At 41.5% G+C, this 20,651-nt stretch overlaps 1 protein-coding gene across 1 annotated transcript in view; it reads right to left on the bottom strand.

Annotated features, from left to right (window-relative positions):
- Positions 1 to 20,651, bottom strand: part of LOC102423497 (protein S100-A7-like) — a 46,632-nt gene that overhangs the window by 25,354 nt on the left and 627 nt on the right. The window lies entirely within an intron of this gene.

Raw genomic sequence — 20,651 nt, 5'->3', positions numbered from 1 at the left:
ACTATAGAGATTCTAAATTTAATAATAAAATTGTTGTTATTCACTCCTCTACAAGACCACAGGCCAGTAAAGGGGCCTCTTCTCCCCAAAGCCACCAAGAAGAGCATACTTTCTGAGAATGTGAGAAAATATCATGCGTACAGATATGATTCTGAAAGCCACAGGCAAACAGGATCAAATAGAGGAGGGACCAGTGGGAATGACCTAAGTGGGAAAAATTGTGTTTGACCCCTACAAAGCAACTGGACATGTGAGGAGACCAGACTCATAACCAGAATTCCTGGGCAGCTGTCAGAGCTGTTTCCTGCCCACAGTGGAGAAAGTACTAGTGTAAAGATATAGGTGACCTCACAGACCACCTGATCTGGGGTAGTTGGAATTAAAAGAGCGTAGTAGATAAGAGGTATTCTGAATGACAGATACTAGAGTCAAAGTATGCTGGCTGAAGAGAGTGCTCAGAGCTACAGGCATGTCGCAAATCTCTCTGCAAAAGCCTAGAATGTGTCTCTTAATCAATAGACACCCTATTAGACTCACTCATTCATTTCATGTATCCTATTTACAAGGAAATCCAGGAATAGTTAAAATGATGAGTAAGAAAAAGAAATTTTTTTCACTTAGAGATTTTTGGGGGAGGAAAAAAACCCTTCTATAATGCATTCTTCCAGTTGGAAAGCAGGCTCTTTGGATAACTGCATCAACTTCATCAGTCATTGAAAACTCAGAAAAACAAAAGTTCTTCTCAGAAGAAATTACTACATGGTACCCTAGCAGAGTGAATTTAGAAGTAGGCAATAGTATCTTTTTTTTTTTAACCCAAATTGATATGTTCCTATCTGTATTCTGAATACATCAAATTAAAAGTCTTCTTTTCTATTCTTTCTGTCACAAGGTACAAAGGATAAAGTGGAAGACAAGTTAGGGAAGGTAGTTTCCAATTCTAATGGGTTTTGTCATTGTAGGTGAGGTTTCTTCCGGCCTGTACCATCCATATTAACAGCATTTGACCTAACTAAGGCACTCCGTCCTCTTTGAAATTATTTCTTCCCTTGACTTCCCTTTTTCACTGGTCACTCTTCTTACACTTCTTCCTCATCTCCCCAACCTCTGCACATTGAAGTGATCATAGAACTGGATCCTTGGACCCCCTTTTCACTCTCTCCCTAGATGACACTATCCAGTTTTATGGTTTTACAAACCAATAATGTGGAGATAACCACTCCCAAATTTATATCTCCAGCTCAAACACCTCTCCCGAACCCTAGGTTTATTTATTTATTTATTTATTTATTTATAAATATATTTTATTGATTTTTTACAGAGAGGAAGGGAGAGAGATAGAGAGTTAGAAACATCGATGAGAGAGAAACATCGATCAGCTGCCTCCTGCACATCTCCCACTGGGGATGTGCCCGCAACCCAGGTACATGCCCTTGACCGGAATCGAACCCGGGACCCTTCAGTCCGCAGGCCAATGCTCTATCCACTGAGCCAAACCGGTTTCGGCCAGAACCCTAGATTTAGATATACAATTACCTACTCAACATCGCAATTTGGATCTTTAGTAGGCATCTCAATTGAATATGGGGCAAAATAACCTGTTTTTCCCTCAACTCCACTCCTCACACAGAATTCTTAATAAATGGCAACTCGGTCCTTCCAGTTGTTAAGATCAAAAACTACAATTTTTTTTTTTTACTCCTCTTTCCCCTAACAACCTACATTCATTTTACTGTATAGGCAAATTCCACAGGCCATAGTTTCAAATTATATACAATTACTTCTTAACGCCTCTGCTGAATCAGCCTGGTAAAAGCCTCCTGCCTACCTCTGTCCTTGTGTTCTGGAAAATGGTGTTGCCCAAACCGATTTTGCTCAGTGGATAGAGAGTCAGCCGGAGGACTGAAGGGTCCCGGTTTCATTCTGGTCAAGGGCAAGTACCGAGGTTTGCAGGCTCGATCCTAGCAGGCTCGATATGTGCAGATGCCATAGCATGCCGTGGTTGTGGGGGAGGCAACCAATACACATCAATGTTTCACTCTCTCTGTCTCTCCCCATCCCTTCCACTCTTTCTCTTTAAAAAAAATCAATGGATATATACACCCCTATGTTCATAGCAGCACAATTTACAATAGCTAAGATTTGGAAACAGCCTAAATGTCCATCAACAGATGAATGGATTAGAAACTGTGGTACATCTACACAATGGAATACTATGCTGCTGTAAAAAAGAAGGAATTCTTACCATTTGCCACAGCATGGATGGAACTGGAGAGCATTATGCTAAGTGAAATAAGCCAGTCAATGAAAGAAAAATACCACATGATCTCACTCATTTATGGATAATAAAGACCATTATAAACTGATGAACAAAAATAGATACAGAGGCGGAGCAGCATCGAACAGACTGTCAAACTGCAGCTGGAAGGCTGGGGAGGGTTGGGAGGGAGGGTGGGGAGGTAAGACATCACCCGAAGGACTTGTATGCATGCGTATAAGCATAACCAATGGACACAAGATACTGGGAGGTAGGGATGGCCAGGGGAAGGTCAAGGGGGGAAAAAAAGGAGACATATGTACTACTCTTTGTAATACCTTAAGCAATAAAACAAAATTTTTTTAAAAAAGAAAAATATCCTCGGGTAAGGATTAACAGAAAAAAATAAAACAAAGAGATAGAGAAAGGTGTCTGAGGCTCATCCCCAAAGCCTGTCAATATACCACTGAACTTTGCTTAAAAACTGATATTATTCTTGGAGAAGGTAAATCATGATGGCTTGCACCCTAACAGTTTTTGAAAACAAGACCCCAAGTGAACAAATTCATTCATTAATTAGAAGCATGGGATGTTGGAGTTGAGCAGAACCTCATATACCAATCAGTTCCAGCTGCTCATTGCACGGACAGGGAAGCTGAAAAGGAAAAGTTTACACTAGACTTACCGAATCAGCGAGAGAGCTGAGGCCAGAGGAGGTGGCAGATCTCATCACTTCTCCGGAGCTGGGATCCAAGCGTTTTTCTTATGTCTTGCAGATTATAAATCACATTTTACCAAGATCAGCTGATTTTTTCCTTTTGCTGTACATATTAAATGTATACATCTTTATGAGTCTGGTGATTAGTATGTGTCCTTGAAACCATCACCACAGTCTATGCCATCAATATATTCATCACATCCAAATGCTTCCTCCTGCTTTATTTATTTATTTGTTTGTTTGTTTGTTTATTGTGATAAGAACACAGCATAAGATCTACCCTCTTAGCAAAATTTTAGGTATTCAATACAGTATTGTTAACTAAAGGCTCTATGCTGTACTCTATTTGTCCATCTCTCGAATTTATTCATCTTGCATTAACTGAAACTTTGTACCCTTTGACTTTATCTTTAGATAACCTAATTCAGAAGCTGCCTAGTTCAGCTTTATAAAAGGATATGTTTTATGTAACTTCAGTTTTAAAATAAAGTACAAAAGTTAACAATATGTTTTTCATGACTTAAAATTTTGTTGAATTTTGAGATCTTTTTAGGGAGTGAGATCACGTTGTTCTGACCCAACTCTATCAAGTTTTCATTGTCAGAAGAGGGGCTCCACCCTCCCCTTTGCTGGCTATGATACACAGTAATGCCAGCGCTGCCGTTGTGGTTACACTGTATTGGGAGTCCTCCTCCAAAGTGAAACTTGGCTGGGTGAACGCTACTCCTCCTTTCACTCCTCAGAGTCTGTAAATGGGGAACCAGTTTACCCAGCTCATCTTGGTTCTTCTGCATTTATTTGTTGACAATTTCTCCCCCTAAACTTCCCTGACATGATTCTAAGCTTGAAAATATAGCATTTACATGAATGCTAGTATTTAGTGATTAGTGATTAGGCTTCTGAAAGTGAGTACATATGTATATTTAGCAGCAGAAATATGGATATAGTTATAGATTATTAATCTCTTTACCTCTGATTGACTTCTTTTGCTCTCTTCTAGTTCTTTATCTATATTTACTGTCGATTGCAACTGCTAAATTCACTTAGACCTTCATTTTGAGATGATGCCCCTCAGGATTGTGAAAATTAAATGATATATATCTAAATATCTAGCCATTTCATAGTGCTTTGTCACAATTCAATAAATGGTAGCTACTATAATCTGTCACATCACCATCGTCAACATCTGTCTTCACTTTGTTCCCTCCTAAATGCATTCCCATTCCTAGTGAGCCAGCTCCTAAAATTTCTGTACAAATAATCCTGAAAAATTCTGTCTTGAATTATCTACTGTACTTACAGGCTTGATGAAATTCCATATGTCCAGTGTTTGTTTTTTAAATTTATTATCATATTTACTGTTGATTAGACCAGTATTTTTCAAAATGTGTCCATTGAGTCACTGCATTCAAATTACCTAAAGCAGAATAACTAAGGGTGGTTTCCAGATATCTGTATTTAAAGCAAGGACATAGAAGATTGTTTTGCACACCAACATCTGGGAGCCAGTATTAGTCTATTTCCAATCCCTACCATTTCATTGACACCATCACTTTTAACAGTGGTTTTTTAAATGGTGAAACAGAGATTTATCTTGTTACATCCTTAAAGTAACCTCTATTTGCAGAATATACTTCCATAGAACTTGCTCATCAGAATAAATAAATAATATATATAATCTAATCTAATGAAAGAGAAACATGCAAATTGACCGCACCTCTGCTATGCCAAAGCCACGCCCACCAGCCAATCAGAGCGACTATATGCAAATTAACCCAACCAAGATGGCGGCTGGCAGCCACGGAGCTGGAGCAAGCCGGAGGCTTGGTTGCCCCGGCGATGGAGGAAGCCAAGCTTCCCGTCTGCCCTGGCCAGCTGTGGCCTCCACTCAAGGCAACAAAGTTTCAATTATAGAAGATAAATAAATCCCAGATACCTGCTTCCAGCCAGCCTCCACTGGGAGCTTGGGTGGCTGGGGGCCATGGCCAGCCTTCAAACAGCCATCAGCCCCTCACCCAGGATGGCCACACCCTCATGTGGTGAGGGTCCCTAATGGGGGGCTTGGCCAACCTGCAAACAGTCATCAGCCCCTCACCCAGGCTGGCCAGGCACCCCAGTGGGACCCCCACCCTGATCTGAAACACCCTTCAGGGCAAACCAGCCAGCCCCCACCCATGCACCAGGCCTCTATCCTATACAGTAAAAGGGTAATATGCAAATTGACCCTAACAGCAGAACGACTGGGAATGACTGGTCACTATGACACACACTGACCACCAGGGGGCAGATGCTCAATGCAGGAGCTGCCCCCTGGTGGTCAGTGTGCTACCACAGGGGGACTCTGCTCAGCCACAAGCCAGGCTGATGGCTGCCAGTACAGCGGTGGTGGTGGGAGCCTCTCCCACCTCCTCAGCAGCACTAAGAATGTCCGACTGCAGCTTAGGCCTGCTCCCTGCTGGCAAGTGGAAATCCCCCAAGGGCTCCCGGGCTGCCAGAGGGATGTCTGACTGCCAGCTTAGGCCCAATCCCCAGGGAGCGGGTCTAAGCCAGCGGGTGGTCATCCCCCGACGGGTTTCAGACTGCAAGAGGGCACAGGCTGGGCTGAGGGACCCCCTGAGTGCGCAAATTTTTGTGCACCAGGCCTCTAGTCCTATATAATAAAAGGCTAATATGCAAATTGACCAAATGGCACTATGACACACACTGACCACCAGGGAGCTCAATACAGGAGCTTCCCCCTCGTGGTCAGTGCGATCCCACAAGGGCAGCACCGCTCAGCCAGAAGCCCTGAGCTGGGCTCACAGCTGGTTAGCGCAGTGGCGGTGACAGGAGCCTCTCCTGCCTCCATGGCAGCACTAAAGATGTCTGACTGCCGGCTTAGTCCCGCTCCAGTTGGACATCCCACAAGGGCTCCCAGACTGCGAGAAGGTGCAGGCCAGGCTGAGGGACCCCACCAAGTGCATGAATATTGTGCACCGGGCCTCTAGTTATTATTATAAAGGTCTAAATCTTCAGAGGAAATAGAAGGACCTAGTACAGATTGGTAGATAATGAATGAATGATAATACAGTGTATTCAAGCCTCCTCTAGACTTAAATATCTTACGTATTTAAAGAGATGAACAAGTGAATACAAGTACTTCCCTAAATTGTGAACTCCAAGTCACATAGTTATAGGGAAACTGGCTATTTATTTCCCTGATTTAATTAGATGATTGAGTTTGACAATACACTGTTGTATATGAGGTAAGCTGTTGCAAATTCTTTTTAGAACTATACAGACTTCTTCTTAGAAAAAAAAAAGTCAATAAGAATGTAGAAGATAACCAGAATTCATCTGTATAATAAGACTATAGCATAATGAGACTACTTTTCTTGGATGACTTATGGAAATCAGAATTGATAATATAGTGCCATATTTTGTATTTCTAAAACACAGCCACTACATGAATATAAATATCTTCCAAGTTGTAGATGAGACTCTTGTGCTAGATGGTAATGTACAAGGCATGCACAAAGCAAGTGAGATGCTTTAAAATAAGTGCTGAATCTCTTGCAAGATGAAATATTAGCATTATTGACATAGGACAAGTACCTCATCACCAAGGTGCCTGTTAATCTCCTTGCTGCTTGTAGTAAAGTGATATTAGGCATTTAGAAGTGAAGACCAGTGACACATTTTACTAAAACTATAATTGCAAAGCTAATTGGAGATTGCAAATCATGAGGGAATAGCATGCACAACGATAAGAGAATGCCAAGATATCACAGAAATTTACATTTCCAGTCCAGATCATTATATTCTGCTTTAAATATGTGGATATAGAGAAAATTCTGTGTGTTTATCTAGTAAATATTTATATCATGTTCTAGAGTTATCATGACTAAACTGTTGTTAATAAAGCTCATTGGTTCAAAGTTCCATCTCTAATATTTATTTTCCTCCTTGTACTTACATTCCTAAATGTCAGACCTAGATTCCTGCTTCTACCCCTCATATTTTTTTTCTGTTATCTCTGAAAAGTTTGTTCAAGGATTTATTCTTAGTGCCCAGATTCTTCCCAATTACAAACCCAAATTCTTCTGCTGGCTATAAAATAGCATTTACTCGGTATGTATTATAATCACTGGTAGAATTATAAAAATTAAATGGCCAAGCCTTGGTTGTTGTGGCTAAGTAATTAGGGCATCAATCCATGCACCAAAGGGTCTCAGGTTTGATTCCCAGTCAAGGGCATGTACCTGAGTTGTGGGTTCACTCCCTGCTCCCAGTTGGAGAGCATGTGGGAGACAACCAATCGATGTGTCCCTCTCACATCTATCTCTCTCTCCCACTCCATCCCTATCTCCATTCTTCCCTCGTAACCACCTCCTCCTCCTCCGCCTCCTCCTCCTCCTCCTCCTTCTCCTCCTCCTCCTCCTTCTTCTTCTCCATCTCTCTCTCTCCCCCTCTCCCTCTCTCTCACAAAGTCAATGGAAAAAATATCCTTGAGTGAAGATTAACAAAAAAATAAAATAAAACTAAATTAAATGGCCAAGAGGAGAAGCCATATCTAGACTGTGGCTTCATTCTTGACAAAGATATGAGAACTAATAGAAAGCCTTTCAGACAATTTCCCTTCTCTGCCATGTACCATCCCACTAGCAAGTTGATGGGCTACTGAGAAATGGTCTTTGGAGCTGGCTGCCAAACTTGCACTCCCTGTTTACTCATCCATAAACTCAGGAATTGTCTGAAAATTCAGTGCCAACAGCAGCAGGGTAGAACTGTGGCCACTACTTCTTCCCATTGCTTGAAACAATTCTAAGTTTCAAAATAGACAGCATTTCTTAAATAATTTTTTATTGTCATTGTTTTTTAGAGAGAGAGGGGAGAGGGGAAAGAGGGAGAAACATCAATGTGAGAGACACACATTGATTGGCTGTCTTTTGCACATACCCTGACCTGGCCAGGATCAAAGCTGCAACCCAGGTACTTGCCCTTGACCGGGAATCAAACCTAAGACCCTTTGGTGCACGGGAAAAGGCAACCACATTGGCCAGGGCTGAACAAGATGTTTTTAAAATGGCAAATAAGGTTCCATCAGACCAATGATCTGATTAATGCTTTAACAAATTTCTAGATTATTCTGTTTATTTCAAGAAAATAATTTTCATTAATGCTTATAAAATTATAAAATTTAATTACAAATTATAAAATTTAATTCTATTCAAGGGAAAATAGTTCTACCTGTAACCCCTCCCAAAGGATGGTCTTATTTAAACGTGGACTATTTTCATATACAATTACCAAAGTTGATAAAGCTAAAAGTTTACTCTCAGTCCTTTTTCCTTTTGTTCTGCATTTTTAATTTCTTAAATATTTTGTTGTACATGTTTTGCTGGCAAAAAAGTAATAGTTTTATTATTTCACATGTGAATTTTCATGCTGTTTCATCTACTTTCCATTGTCATTTTCCTCTGCAGGTACACAGTTCGCTGACATTTCAAGCCATCTAACAGCCAATGACAACTATGTGAGATCTACAAAAATGTCTCAAAAATTACTCTTCAGGGGAAAAAATGCAACTGTTTCCTGAACATTGTATCCGTTCTTAGGAACCATGACCTAGATATCAACAAAATGGGAAAGTATTTTCTCTTAGCAAAGGCAGATTTATTGTGATGGATTCATACAGTATTCAGTTCCAAGATGTGAAACAATTACTGTTTATTTAAGCATCTGTCTTCAATGTAGTTAAAATACATTTAATTATACTTTTCTATATTTGGGGTTATTTTGTATTCACTTTAAAAGAAAGAGAAGTAAAACTAAAATCCCCTTCAGTATAAACCTAGCAACAGTTTATGCTCTGAGTAGAACAGTTCTAAGCCATGTCTTCACTTGTGGTATTACTCAAAGAAAGAATGCAGCAGACAGATACATGTCAATATCTATTAAGATAAAATTTTAAATAATAAATAAATATATATTGATTCTTGTGTTGGATTTCTCTACTAAAGGATAATGATGAATTAAACCAAGAACTTGGGATTTTTTGGCATCTTAATATCTGTTTTACCTATTACAAGCCCTTTTAAATAAAGGCATAAACATCAGTGGACACTGAATATTCATTATACACAAGTCAACTGCCCCCTATTGTTTACTTACTGCCTTTTTCCTGGGGCTTTCAAAGCAGTTAATTCACATGCCATCCCTGTAAATCCTTCCTCTTGCCAGATGGAGTATCTGAGTCTACAGAGACCGAGCCATAGAATTTTAGAGGCAAAAATATGGTTCCTATTGGGAATTTTTGCTCCCTGCTCTGGAAGTGACAGAAGATATTCCATCTTAGTAAATTGTTTATTTTCTTGAGAAGGAAAGGGTGGAGAGAGAAAACTGGTAGGCCATCCTGAATATAGAATGGTGGGGCTTCTTATTTTCTCCACCCAGTGTGTGTTTGCCCCAAGGCAGCTGCTAATGTAGGGCAAGTGAGACAGTGGAGGCTACAATAGGGTGAAGCATAGAGATGAGAATCCAGACCAGAACACAGCTTTAGTTTTTGTTCAAGGGATAAAGTATCTATGTATATATAAAAGGCTAAGTGACCGACCATACGTCCATCTGACCATCTGACCAACCGACTGGCTGGTACATATGACACGCACTGGCAATTTAAAAATAAATGTTAACTCACACATGCATGATACATATGAAGCTCTTGCTGGTGCCAATTGCACATGTGTTTTAATTTTCTAATACTATATTATATATACTTTCTGCCATGTAATTATTTGCAATAATGTAATTACCACACGAATCTTCTAATTAATTTTCTTTCAATGTGCACGAATCTGTGCACTGGGCCATTAGTTTCAAATAATCAGGTTGGGTCCTTGTTGGGGCCTCAATACATGTCAGAACAATATAAAGCAGAGAGGAGTAGATGTGGTTTATAGCATAGTCCAGTGATGGCGAACCTATGACACGCATGTCAGAGGTGACACGCGAACTCATTTTTTTGGTTGATCTTTCTTTGTTAAATGGCATTTAAATATATAAAATAAATATCAAGAATATAAGTCTTTGTTTTACTATGGTTGCAAATATCAAAAAATGTCTATATGTGACACGGCACCAGAGTTAAGTTATGGTTTTTCAAAATGCTGACATGCTGACATGCCGAGCTCAAAAGGTTCACCATCACTGGCATAATCCCTGTCCAGCAAGTGATTGAATATGTAAATGGCAACTGAAAACATTAAATCAGTATATATGTCTCATTTCTGCTTTGAGGGTATCTCACCAGCATTCAGTTAATATGATGGTACCTGACTGAAAGCAATATTATATGGAGTTTTAAAAAGAGAGAGAGAACAGCTAACATCATACTAAGTGGAAAGAGTTAGAAGTGTTTTCCTTAAGATCACTTTCACCACTTTTATTCAACACTAGAGGCCTGTTGCACGAAATTCGTGCACGTGGAGGGTCCCTAGGCCTGGCTGGCGATCAGGGCCGATTGGGGCCTTCCTTCTGGCTGATGGCCAGGGCCGTCCTTCATTTCACACTGCCCCCTGATGGTCAGCACACATCATAGCGAGTGATAGGTCTCCTGGTCAAACTCCCATGGAAACAACTTGCATATTAGGCTTTTATATATTTAGATAGTACTAGAAGACCTAGCCATAGCAATCAGACAAGAAAAAGAAATAAAAGGAATCCAAATTAGGAAAGAAGAAGTAAAACTGGCATTATTTTCACATGGCACAATACAATAGAGAATCCTAAAGATTACACCCAAAATTACTAGGACTGATAAGTGAATTCCGTAAAGTAGCAGGACACAAAATTAATATTTAGAAATTGGTTTTATTTTTATACACCAATTAAAGGCCCAGGGCACAAAATTCATGCACAGGTAGGGTCCCTAGTGGCTGCCGGCTGCCAGCAGGGGCCTCTTTTCCCCTGGCCACCTGTTTCCGCCACCGCTGACCAGGGAGGAGCCAGCCAGGGGGAGGGGCCGCGGGCTGTTGGCCGGCCAGCCCCGCACCTGGTCAAACTCCTGGTTGAGGGGACAATTTGCATATTAGGCTTTTATTATATAGGATGATAAACTATCAGAAAGAGAAACTAAGAAAACAATCTCATTTATAATTGCATCAAAAAATAAAATAAAATAAATAAGTTTAACCAAGGAGGTAAAAGACCTGTACTCAGAAAATTATAAGACACTGAAGAAACTAAAGAAGACACAAATACAGTGGAACCTCAGTTCTCAAACTTAATTTGTTCCAGAAAGCTATCCGAGAAGCGATTTGTTAGAAAACCGAATCATTTTTTTCCCTTTACAAATAATGTAAATTGAATTAATCTGTTCTAGACCCCCAAATGATCCCCTGTTTTAACCTTTCTTATATACAGTATATATCTAATATACTGTTTAATCTATAAATAAACACTTCTTAAATTTATGGAACCATCCCCTTCTAGCCTTAGACAAATTTTTCATATATCACTGCCTCCAAAATGCTATCACTGGCTAACTGTTTTTCCTTTATCCAATCAACAACAGTTTTTCTACCTATTCAATTGCCTGTGATTATTGTTTTGTGAGCACTTTCACACCCTTAGCAACATTAGCACTCTTTATGTTTTAAAATTGTGCTAATCATTGATTTCCACCAGCAACAAAAGCATTCTCTCCTTTGTTGCCTCAGAGACACTTTTTGTCATGCTGAGGTATCCACCTGAAAGGGTTGTCAGGTTGAAAACTGAAGTTTTGGTGGACAACTGAGACATTTTTTCTGTGAACAACTGGGTCCAGAACTGAATTGTTCCAGATGGAAGACATTTGAGAAACGAGGTTTGACTGTAAATGGAAGCATATACCATGCTCGTGTATAGGAGAATTAACATAATTAAAATGTCCATCCTACCCAAAGCAGTCTATATATTCAAGGCAAACCCTATCAAAATACCAATGGAATTTTATCACAGAATTAGAACAAATAATCCAAAAATCTATATGTAACCACAAAAGACCTTGAATACCCACAGCAATCTTGAGAAAGTAGAACAAAATTGGAGGTATCACACTACCTGATATCAAACTCTACTACAAGGCTATAATAATCAAAATAGCATGGTAATAGCATAAAAACAGACACATAGATCAGTGGAACAGAATAGAGAATCCAGAAATAAACCCACACCTATATGGTCAGTTAATATTTGACAAAGGAAGCAACAATATACATGAGGCACTGACAGTCAATTCAATAAATGGTGTTGGGAAAATTGGACAGGTTCAGGTACATGCAAAAAAAAAAAAAAGAAAAAGAAGAAAGAAAGAAACTAGACTACTTTCTTATATATGTAGCCATATAGAAGCAAAATAAATTAAAGACTTGAAACCATAAACCTCCTAGAAGGAAACATAGGCAATATACTCTGACAGTTCTCTTAGTAATATTTTTTCTGGTATATTTTCTCAGGCAAGGAAAACAAAAGAAAAAAATAAATAAATGGGACTATATCAAACTAAAAAGTTTTTACAACGCAAAGGAAACCATCAATAAAGTGAAAAGACAACCTATTGAATGGGAGAACATATTTGCTAAAGATAGATCTGATAAGAGGTTAATATCCTAAAATTATAAAGAACTCATACAACTCAACACCAAAATAACAAACAATCCAATTTAAAAATTGGCAGAGGACTTGAATAGACACTTCTCCAAAGAGGACATACAAATGGCCAATAGACATATGAAGTCACTAATCCACTAATGGTCAGAGAAATGCAAATTAAACCACAATGAGATATCACTTCACATCTGTCAGAATGGCTACTGCTAATAAATCCACAAACAAGTGCTGGTGAAGATGTGGAGAAAAGGGAACCCAAGTGCACTGTTGGGAAGATAGATTGGTGCAGCCACTACAAAAAACAGTGTGGAGGTTCCCTAATAAATTAAAAACAGAATTACTTTATGGCCCAGAAATTCCACTTCTGGGTATATATTTGAAGAAACCCAAAACACTAATTCAAAATGATATATGCACCCTTATGTTCACTGCCCAAGTGCCCATCAATAGAGGAGTAGATAAAAAAGAGGTGGTACATATATACAATGGAATATTACTTGGCCATAAAAATAATAAAATCTTAAAATTTGAGACAGCAGAATGGACCTAGAGGGTATTCTAAATGAAAAAAGTCAGTCAGAGAAATACAAATACCATCTGATTTAATTTATGTGTGGAGTCTAAAGAACAAAAAAATACAAACATATAAAACAGAAACAGACTCATAGATACAGAGAAAAAACTTAAGGCTTCCAGATGGGGGTGGGTAGGTTTGGGTAGCTGGGTAAAAAAGGAATTAAGAAGTACAGATTGATAGCTACTAAATAGTCATGGGATTGTAAAGTACAGCATAGGGAATGTAACCAACAATATTGTAGAAATATGTATGGTGCCAGGTGGGTAACAGAATTAATCAGGGGGAGGGGATCACTTTGTAAATTATATAATTGTCTAACCACTATGCTGTTAACCTGAAACTAATCATAATATATAAAAACCCTGGGTCTGACACAACCAGAGGCTCTACCAACTGGAAGTCAGTCCTGCAGTTAGTGCTGGGTTGCTGTGGCCAGCACAGATTGCTGCGGCTGCGGACTTGGTGACTCAGCACTGACTGCTGAGGGGGCTGCTAATCAGGCCTAGAGAGAGTCCTGAAGAGAGAAGCAGGGTCTGATCCGTAGCCTTTTTGGCAGCTGTTGATCAGCACTTGCCTCTCTCTTTCTCTCCAGCAACCGTGCCTCCATTTCTCTCCAGGCCTCCACCAGGGCTGCTGATCAGCCCTGCCTTTCTGATCAAGTCCCGCTGATAGGCCCAGAGATGCTGACTGGCATAAAACTGACCAGTCAGAACCCAATTGGCCATCAGAGGAGGGCAGTTGGGGGCCATCAGGCTCGGTAGGGGAGGGCAGTTGGGGGCGATTGGGCTGGCAGGAGAGCAGTTAGGTGTTAGTCAGGCTGGCAGGGGAGCAGTCAGGGGGTGATCAGGCTGGCAGGCAGAAGTGGTAGGGGCATTCGCCCAGGTTAGGCAGAAGAGCGTTTGGAACCCGCCGTTCCCGTATTTTAAAAGTATTTTCTGCCCCCCATTTAAGTCCCAAATTGGAAGAGGGTCCAGCCTGGGCAAAGACCCCCCCCCCCCCCCCCCCAGTGCACAAATTTCATGCACTGGGCCTCTAGTATAAAATAATGTTGAATGTCAATTGTAATTGAAAAATAAAAAAACTAATTAAAAGAGAGATTATAAATGCCTATTTATGGAAATTAATAGACAAACTCTAGTGGATTCAGGGAAGGAACTCTTCTGAGATCCAGTAGTTAATTTTAAAATTAGTCCTTTTAACAGCTTTATGCAGATATAATTGGCTTATAATAAGCCACATGTTGTATAAATAATATATATACATGTATATATGTACATATACTAGTATATATATTTTTCACAACTTGACAAGTGTTGACATATGCCCTTGAGACTATTACTACAATCAATTTAATAAACATATCTATCATTCTCACGCCCCTTTATTTCCTCATGCCTCTTTGTGACCCTTGATATATGATTTTATTTCTGTTGGATAGATGTCTAGCAGAAAAATGAATAGGTCATATGGTATGTGTCTGTTTAACTTTTTAAGAAACTGCCAAACTGTTTTCCAAAGTGGTTTTCCTCAATTTGCATTCCCACCAGCAGTGTAGCAAGTTCCACTTGTTCCACATCCTCACCAACATTTAGTCTTTGATGTGATTAGTCTTTTTAATTTTGCATGATAGAAGGAAACAACTTGTGATGTTGAGCATATTTTCATGTGCTCATTTGTCATTTATATATCTTATTTAGTGGGCTATCTGTCCAAGTATTTTGTCCATTTTTTAATTGGGTTGTTTTCTTACTACTAAGTTTTGAGTGTTCCTTTTATACTCTGGGTATGTTTTTATATATTTTGGAAACACGTTCTTTTTTTAATTAAAAAGTTTTGGGTGACATTAGTTAGTAACATTATATAAGCTTCAAGTGTACAATTCTGTAGTACATCATCTGCATATTGTGTTGTGTGCTCACCATCCAAAGTCTAGTCTCCTTCAGTCGCCATGTATTTGACCCTCTTTACCCACAAATTCCTTTCTGAAGAAATTCACAAACTGACTAACATTCGTATGAAATGCAACATACACAGAATAACCAAAACAATTTTGAAAACGAGTCAATCAATACTCTCTGATTTCAAGATTTATTATAAAGCTACAGTAAGCAAGACAGTATGGTCATGGCGTGAAAACAGACTAATAGGCCAATGGAATAGAATTCACAGGCCAGAAATAGACTCTTTCATACACATAAGCAATTTTCAACAAAGGTGCAAACACAACCCAATGAAAAAAGGATATTTTTTTTTCTACAAAGGGTGCTAGAACAATTGGATATACATATTCAACAGTATTAACCTCAATCCAAAGGTTGAATCATATACAAAAATGACCTCAAAATGGATCATAGACCAAAACATAAAACCTAGAACCAGCACTGGCTACATAATTTTCAGACCCAGTACAAAATGAAAATGCAAGCACCCTGGTTCAAGAATTACTGAGCATTGCAAGATGGTTTCATCAGAGCTTTAAACCAAGAATAGGCCCTTCTAAGCACAGGACTCTGTGTGACTCCGTAAGGTGAATGCGCATGAAGCCAACTCAGCCCCCCAAATTGTAAAACATCTAGAAGAAAACATAGAACACCTTTGTTACTTTGGGTTATGCAAAGCTTTCTCAGATAGATACAATACCAAAAACATAATCTACACAAGAACAAATTGATAAACAAAACAAAAAACTTCTGCTCTCAAAAGGTTCTTAAGTGAATGAAAAAACAATCCACAGACTTCAGATAATGCTTGCCAAAAATAATAATACATTTTCACATTGTTTACACACTTATGAGCCAGACACTGTTCTAAGAAATTTATACAAGTTGTTGTATCTGTATAAGAACACCTTCTAAAGGAGATACAATTCTTATCCTCCTTTCATATATATGAAAGGCACAGGAATTTTAAAATTCAGCTTCATGACAAAAAACTAGGAGCCAAAATCAGAACCCAGGCTGCCTGACTTTTGCACCCATGCTTTTGGCATCTCCTAAGGTAAAAACAAATGACACCTCTTTTTTTTTTTTTCATTTTTCTGTCCTTAATTTGTTTGAGGAGGGCTTTTTAAAAATCACCTATTTCTCATTTCAACAGACTACCTTTTAAAACTCCTAACGTAGGCATTTTTGCTGGACACATCTGCCCAGCTGTGTTCAATATATAACATTCCCTTTTTATAAGCCTTTTCGAAGATGGGGCTAACCAAAAGGTTATCAGTGCTCCTGGGACTGGCATCAGCAATCCCAGGGTAGCACGAGTAAGTTAGTAGCACTTCATGCCAGATAAAGCAGCCTTGAGCTTGAATTGCCACACTGCCCAATTTACTCTTTTGGAGCAAGGGACATTCCCGTTGCAGAGGACATAGTGGTTTCTTATGCCCAGAAAGAATGCCTGTGCCTCCTTCAGTGGCCAATTACATCTAGAGAGAGACCAAGGCATGGGAACGCTCATGTTTATCTGTGTGTCTGAGCCCACCCACTGTTTCACTGCCGGCCATGGAGAAAGAAGTATCAAGTCCTAAAAAGGCATTTGCGCTGAATAGCACAATATGCTTGGATACCCTCACTTCATGTAAACACAGGGCGATTGTGAATTCTGAGAGCCTGGGTGTTACAGTTCAGCAAGGGTCTGATTAGCCTCTAGAATGCATCCCCAGAAAGGGCTGCAGACCTCTTTGTCTGGAGGAGGGGTGTACACATGACTCTGGTCACCAGGGCTTCCTAGCAATTCTATGAATATTTCATCCCAGCTTCCCATAGAGGAACATTCTGCTAGTCTCTAGCACTCTCGTGGCAAAGGGCTTTTGGCTAGCCCAGCTTATTTTTACAAGTGCGAGTGAAGCATTTTGATGTAAAAGGAAGAGTCGTGGGAAACTGAATTTCCTTCTTTGCACGATAGAAATAATGCAGCTTGTACGTTTTTGCCAAAAGCTGGTAATTGCTGAGTAAACTCTGTTTTGAACTATCAGCGCGGAGAGTCTTTTGTGACTTCAGCTTTGACGTCATGTAAGTGACTGTGCCTAAAAGTCAAAATTATACATTGTGTCGCCCTTCATGGTCTCTGGTCTCAGGGACCAAAAAGCACAGGGTCTTATTCTTTATTTCCATTGTATAATATTCTCCGTAGCACTTAACTTTTTAATGTCTCTGCGCCTTCCAACCTTCAAGAAGAAGAATACAATAACTGGCTTTGCCTACTCTGCTGGCAGGATTTGGGGATCACATTTTTCCTGGGTGTTCTTGTTCATGTGGCTGGGGAACATTCCTTTGAACTTATCCCCACAGAAACTCAGCCTTTCTGATTTTAAGTCAGTCAGAGAGAGCAACTCCAACAAAACTTGAAACAGAGGCACTTGGCACCTGCCACACCCAGGGCATGGCCCTCTGAGATTTACTGAAGTCCAAAAAGATGAATATGATTGTCTCTTTGTGTCAACTACTTAAGAGTTAAAATTTAATTTTAATCAAGGTAGGATATGTAAAGTTTTGAAATGTGAGTGTTCCCTGGGCATATTAGCATAGTTAACTTTCTCCAAACAGAGAAAGATCTTAGGTTTTAAGTTTTGGAGCAGCTTTTAAACTCTAGGAAAGAGAAAAATCAATGTCATGACATGTCTGTACAGATATTCATTTATTATCATCATCTGTGCAGATCTGACTGTCTCCAAGATTACAGTTTACCCCCACTAGTGCTCCCTCAACCAACTTTCTGTCTAAAATAACAGCATTCTCTCTGCTTTTATACTAATATAAGAATATATGAAACGTTGCCTGTATTTAGAAAAGAAAGCCTTTCCTTTGGGTTTTATAATTCTGCTTTTCTTGATAAGTGTGCATGTAGACCATCTATATATGCAGGTAAGTAAAAGAGAATGTCACTTGCTTTATACACAGTAATGTATAAGGATTAGGGGAGAGGAGGGTTGTGAAACCAGCATTAAATACTCCTCATTTCATCAGGAAAAAGGAATGTGCTCTGAGAAAATAGTAGTGCAATAGTCATAAGGTATCCCACGTGGCTAAACAAAACACCTGCCTGCTGCAGGTACGTCAGTTCTGGGAAAGGAGAGCGGGTTTCCTTACAGAGGGTGGAGAGGAAGAGAGGAAATCCACATCTGATTCAATTGTCTATGAAAACGAAGGTGCCGATCCGTATCATGCACACGAATGAAAATACCTCTTGAGTTAATTCATCGCTTAGCTTGTCTAAAGATGGGAGGTTTGCAGGGGGAAGGCACTCAAAATTCTTGTGTCCATTGACGGCGGGTCTGTATGCTAATTTCTCATCGGAAGGGCTCCATTTTTTGTTAAAGAGTTCACACAAGGCCCTATCAAAGTTCATTGTGCAATTTTGTTTTGAGCCCTTGAAGGACAGTTTTTATCTTATTTTATTAGAAATCTAACAGAACCGTCCTTGATTAGCAGGCTTTTCTGCAGAGTGAGGCCCAAGCAGGACTCCAGGGACTGGAAGTGTGAATTTTAATGCTTTGTTGCAAAAGGAGGAGACTCTAGCTATTCGCAGCATCTTATTTAACGCGGGATACGCTGACATAACGTGAAGCGGTGCACTGATGGCCTACATTAAGTTACAGATATGAATTTTACATAAAACGGATTGATATTACATGTCATGGTAGAATTTTAACTACTCCCTGCCCATGCATTTTTAATATTTACATGTTCTAATTTAATGCTCAAAAGCAACTGCATTTCTTGAGCCCACTTCTGTGTTTAGACAGGCAAAAGAAAAACCCTACGACGTTTTTTGTTTTATTTATATTTCCTTTCAGCAAAAATCTGCATTCGGCATTCCTTCCTTTTTGCCCCCTTAAGCATTAAACCTTTTCTAAAAGGAAAACGGAAAGGCTACGCATTCCATTCCATCATTATGGTTTCGGCAATTGTGAAAAGGCAAATAATGAAACGGCGAGGGAAAAATACAAAACAGAAGGAACGTGCCTTCTTGAAAAGCGTCCTTCTTAAGGCGCTGGAATCCCAGGTATGGAGTGAGGATGGGTGGCGGGTGGAGGGTCCCTACGCACCGCGCTATTCGAGGTGGCAGGCTATCCTCGCGCAGGGCTCAGCGCTCCTGCTGCAGCCTGAGCCGAGGGAGAATGAATTCCAGCCGCACATTCCCGCAGTTCTTCGCAGGAACTTCTCCCTCTTTCCCCTCCCTAGGGCACACACCAGCCTGGCCGGGCTCCCACCCAGCTCTTTTCTCAGAGCCCCGACCTACGGCGTTGACGGAATGGAGTGCCCTTCCCATTGGCCGGAGCGCCATTCCCTGAGGTGGTACTGTCTGCCTGATTGGCTGGCCACTCCCGACCCCCCGCCTACCCCTCCGCTCGGGTTGCCCGGCTCCCCGCCCCCCAGCGCTGCCCCGAGCCTCCGCCCTCGCTGGCTCCCTCCGCGCTCCCAGCCCCGCTCCACTTGGCTGGCGCCGGGACCCGGCCCGCGCGCTGGCCCCGCCCCCAGGGCGCGAGGCTCTATAAATACAGCTGCGCGTCGGGCAGGGCAAGAGCGGGGAGGAGGCGCGGTTGTGAGTCAGTCCCGGGAGTGGGGAAACCTCGGGCGTGGGGGAGCGCGGCGGCGACAGGGCTATACTCGGAGCTCCGAAGGGAGTGACTGGGGACCCGGTAGGCTTCTTTCCTGCCGGTGCTTTTGAGATTTCTTGCCTTTTGGTCCCGGCCGAGTGTCGCCCACTGAGCAGAGATTCCCTTCGCAAAACCCGGAGCGACCCTCCAGTCAATTGTTGGGCTCCGGATCCTTAAGAGCTTTGCGGTGCCCAGAGCGCGCCGGGCGCGAAGGCAAGGGGAGTGGAGTCGGCCGCGCGCGGGGGCCCAGCGCTTACCTCCCTCCCTCCCTCCCTCGCTCGCCCTAGCGGGTCCGCTCGCACCGGGGCGCAGGGCGCGCGCCATGAAGGCGGTGAGCCCCGTGCGCCCCTCGGGCCGCAAAGGCGCCCGCCGGGCTGCGGCGGCGGGGAAATTGGCGCTGCGCTGCCTGGCCCGAGCACGGGCCAACAACCTGGGTGGCTCGGCGGGCCGCGGCGGGCGGCTGGCGGGGGCCCGCTCCGCTGTAAAGTGCCCGAGGCGCCGCCCGACGACCCGGCCCCTGTCCCTGCATGCCGATATGAAACGACTTGCTAACGGCCCTCGTGCGCAAGCTGTGCCCCACTATCCCGCCCATCAAGAAAGTCCTCCAAAGTGAAAATCCTTGAAGCAGTTTATCATATAACTTCCGTGACCTGGCATGCGGGGCCTGTATAACCCACCCGGCTTCGGGCTGAAACTGTCCCCCACCCCCGGCCCCCGCCAATCTTCCGTGCGGGGTATCTGTGCTGGCCTGCCCTGCGGTGGTAATCTGTGTTTATGGGTTTTATAATCGTACCTGGGTGAGTAGGCCCGGGTGTTCCCTCTGGGCCGCTTGTTGGTGTGGTGCCCTGGTAGGTGGAGTATTGTTGTCCCGGGG

Source organism: Myotis lucifugus, unplaced genomic scaffold, assembly GCF_000147115.1.
Source record: "Myotis lucifugus unplaced genomic scaffold, Myoluc2.0 scaffold_122, whole genome shotgun sequence".
NCBI lineage: Eukaryota > Metazoa > Chordata > Mammalia > Chiroptera > Vespertilionidae > Myotis > Myotis lucifugus.
Note: the sequence above shows the minus strand (reverse complement) of the source record. Positions and strands in the feature narration are given on the sequence as shown.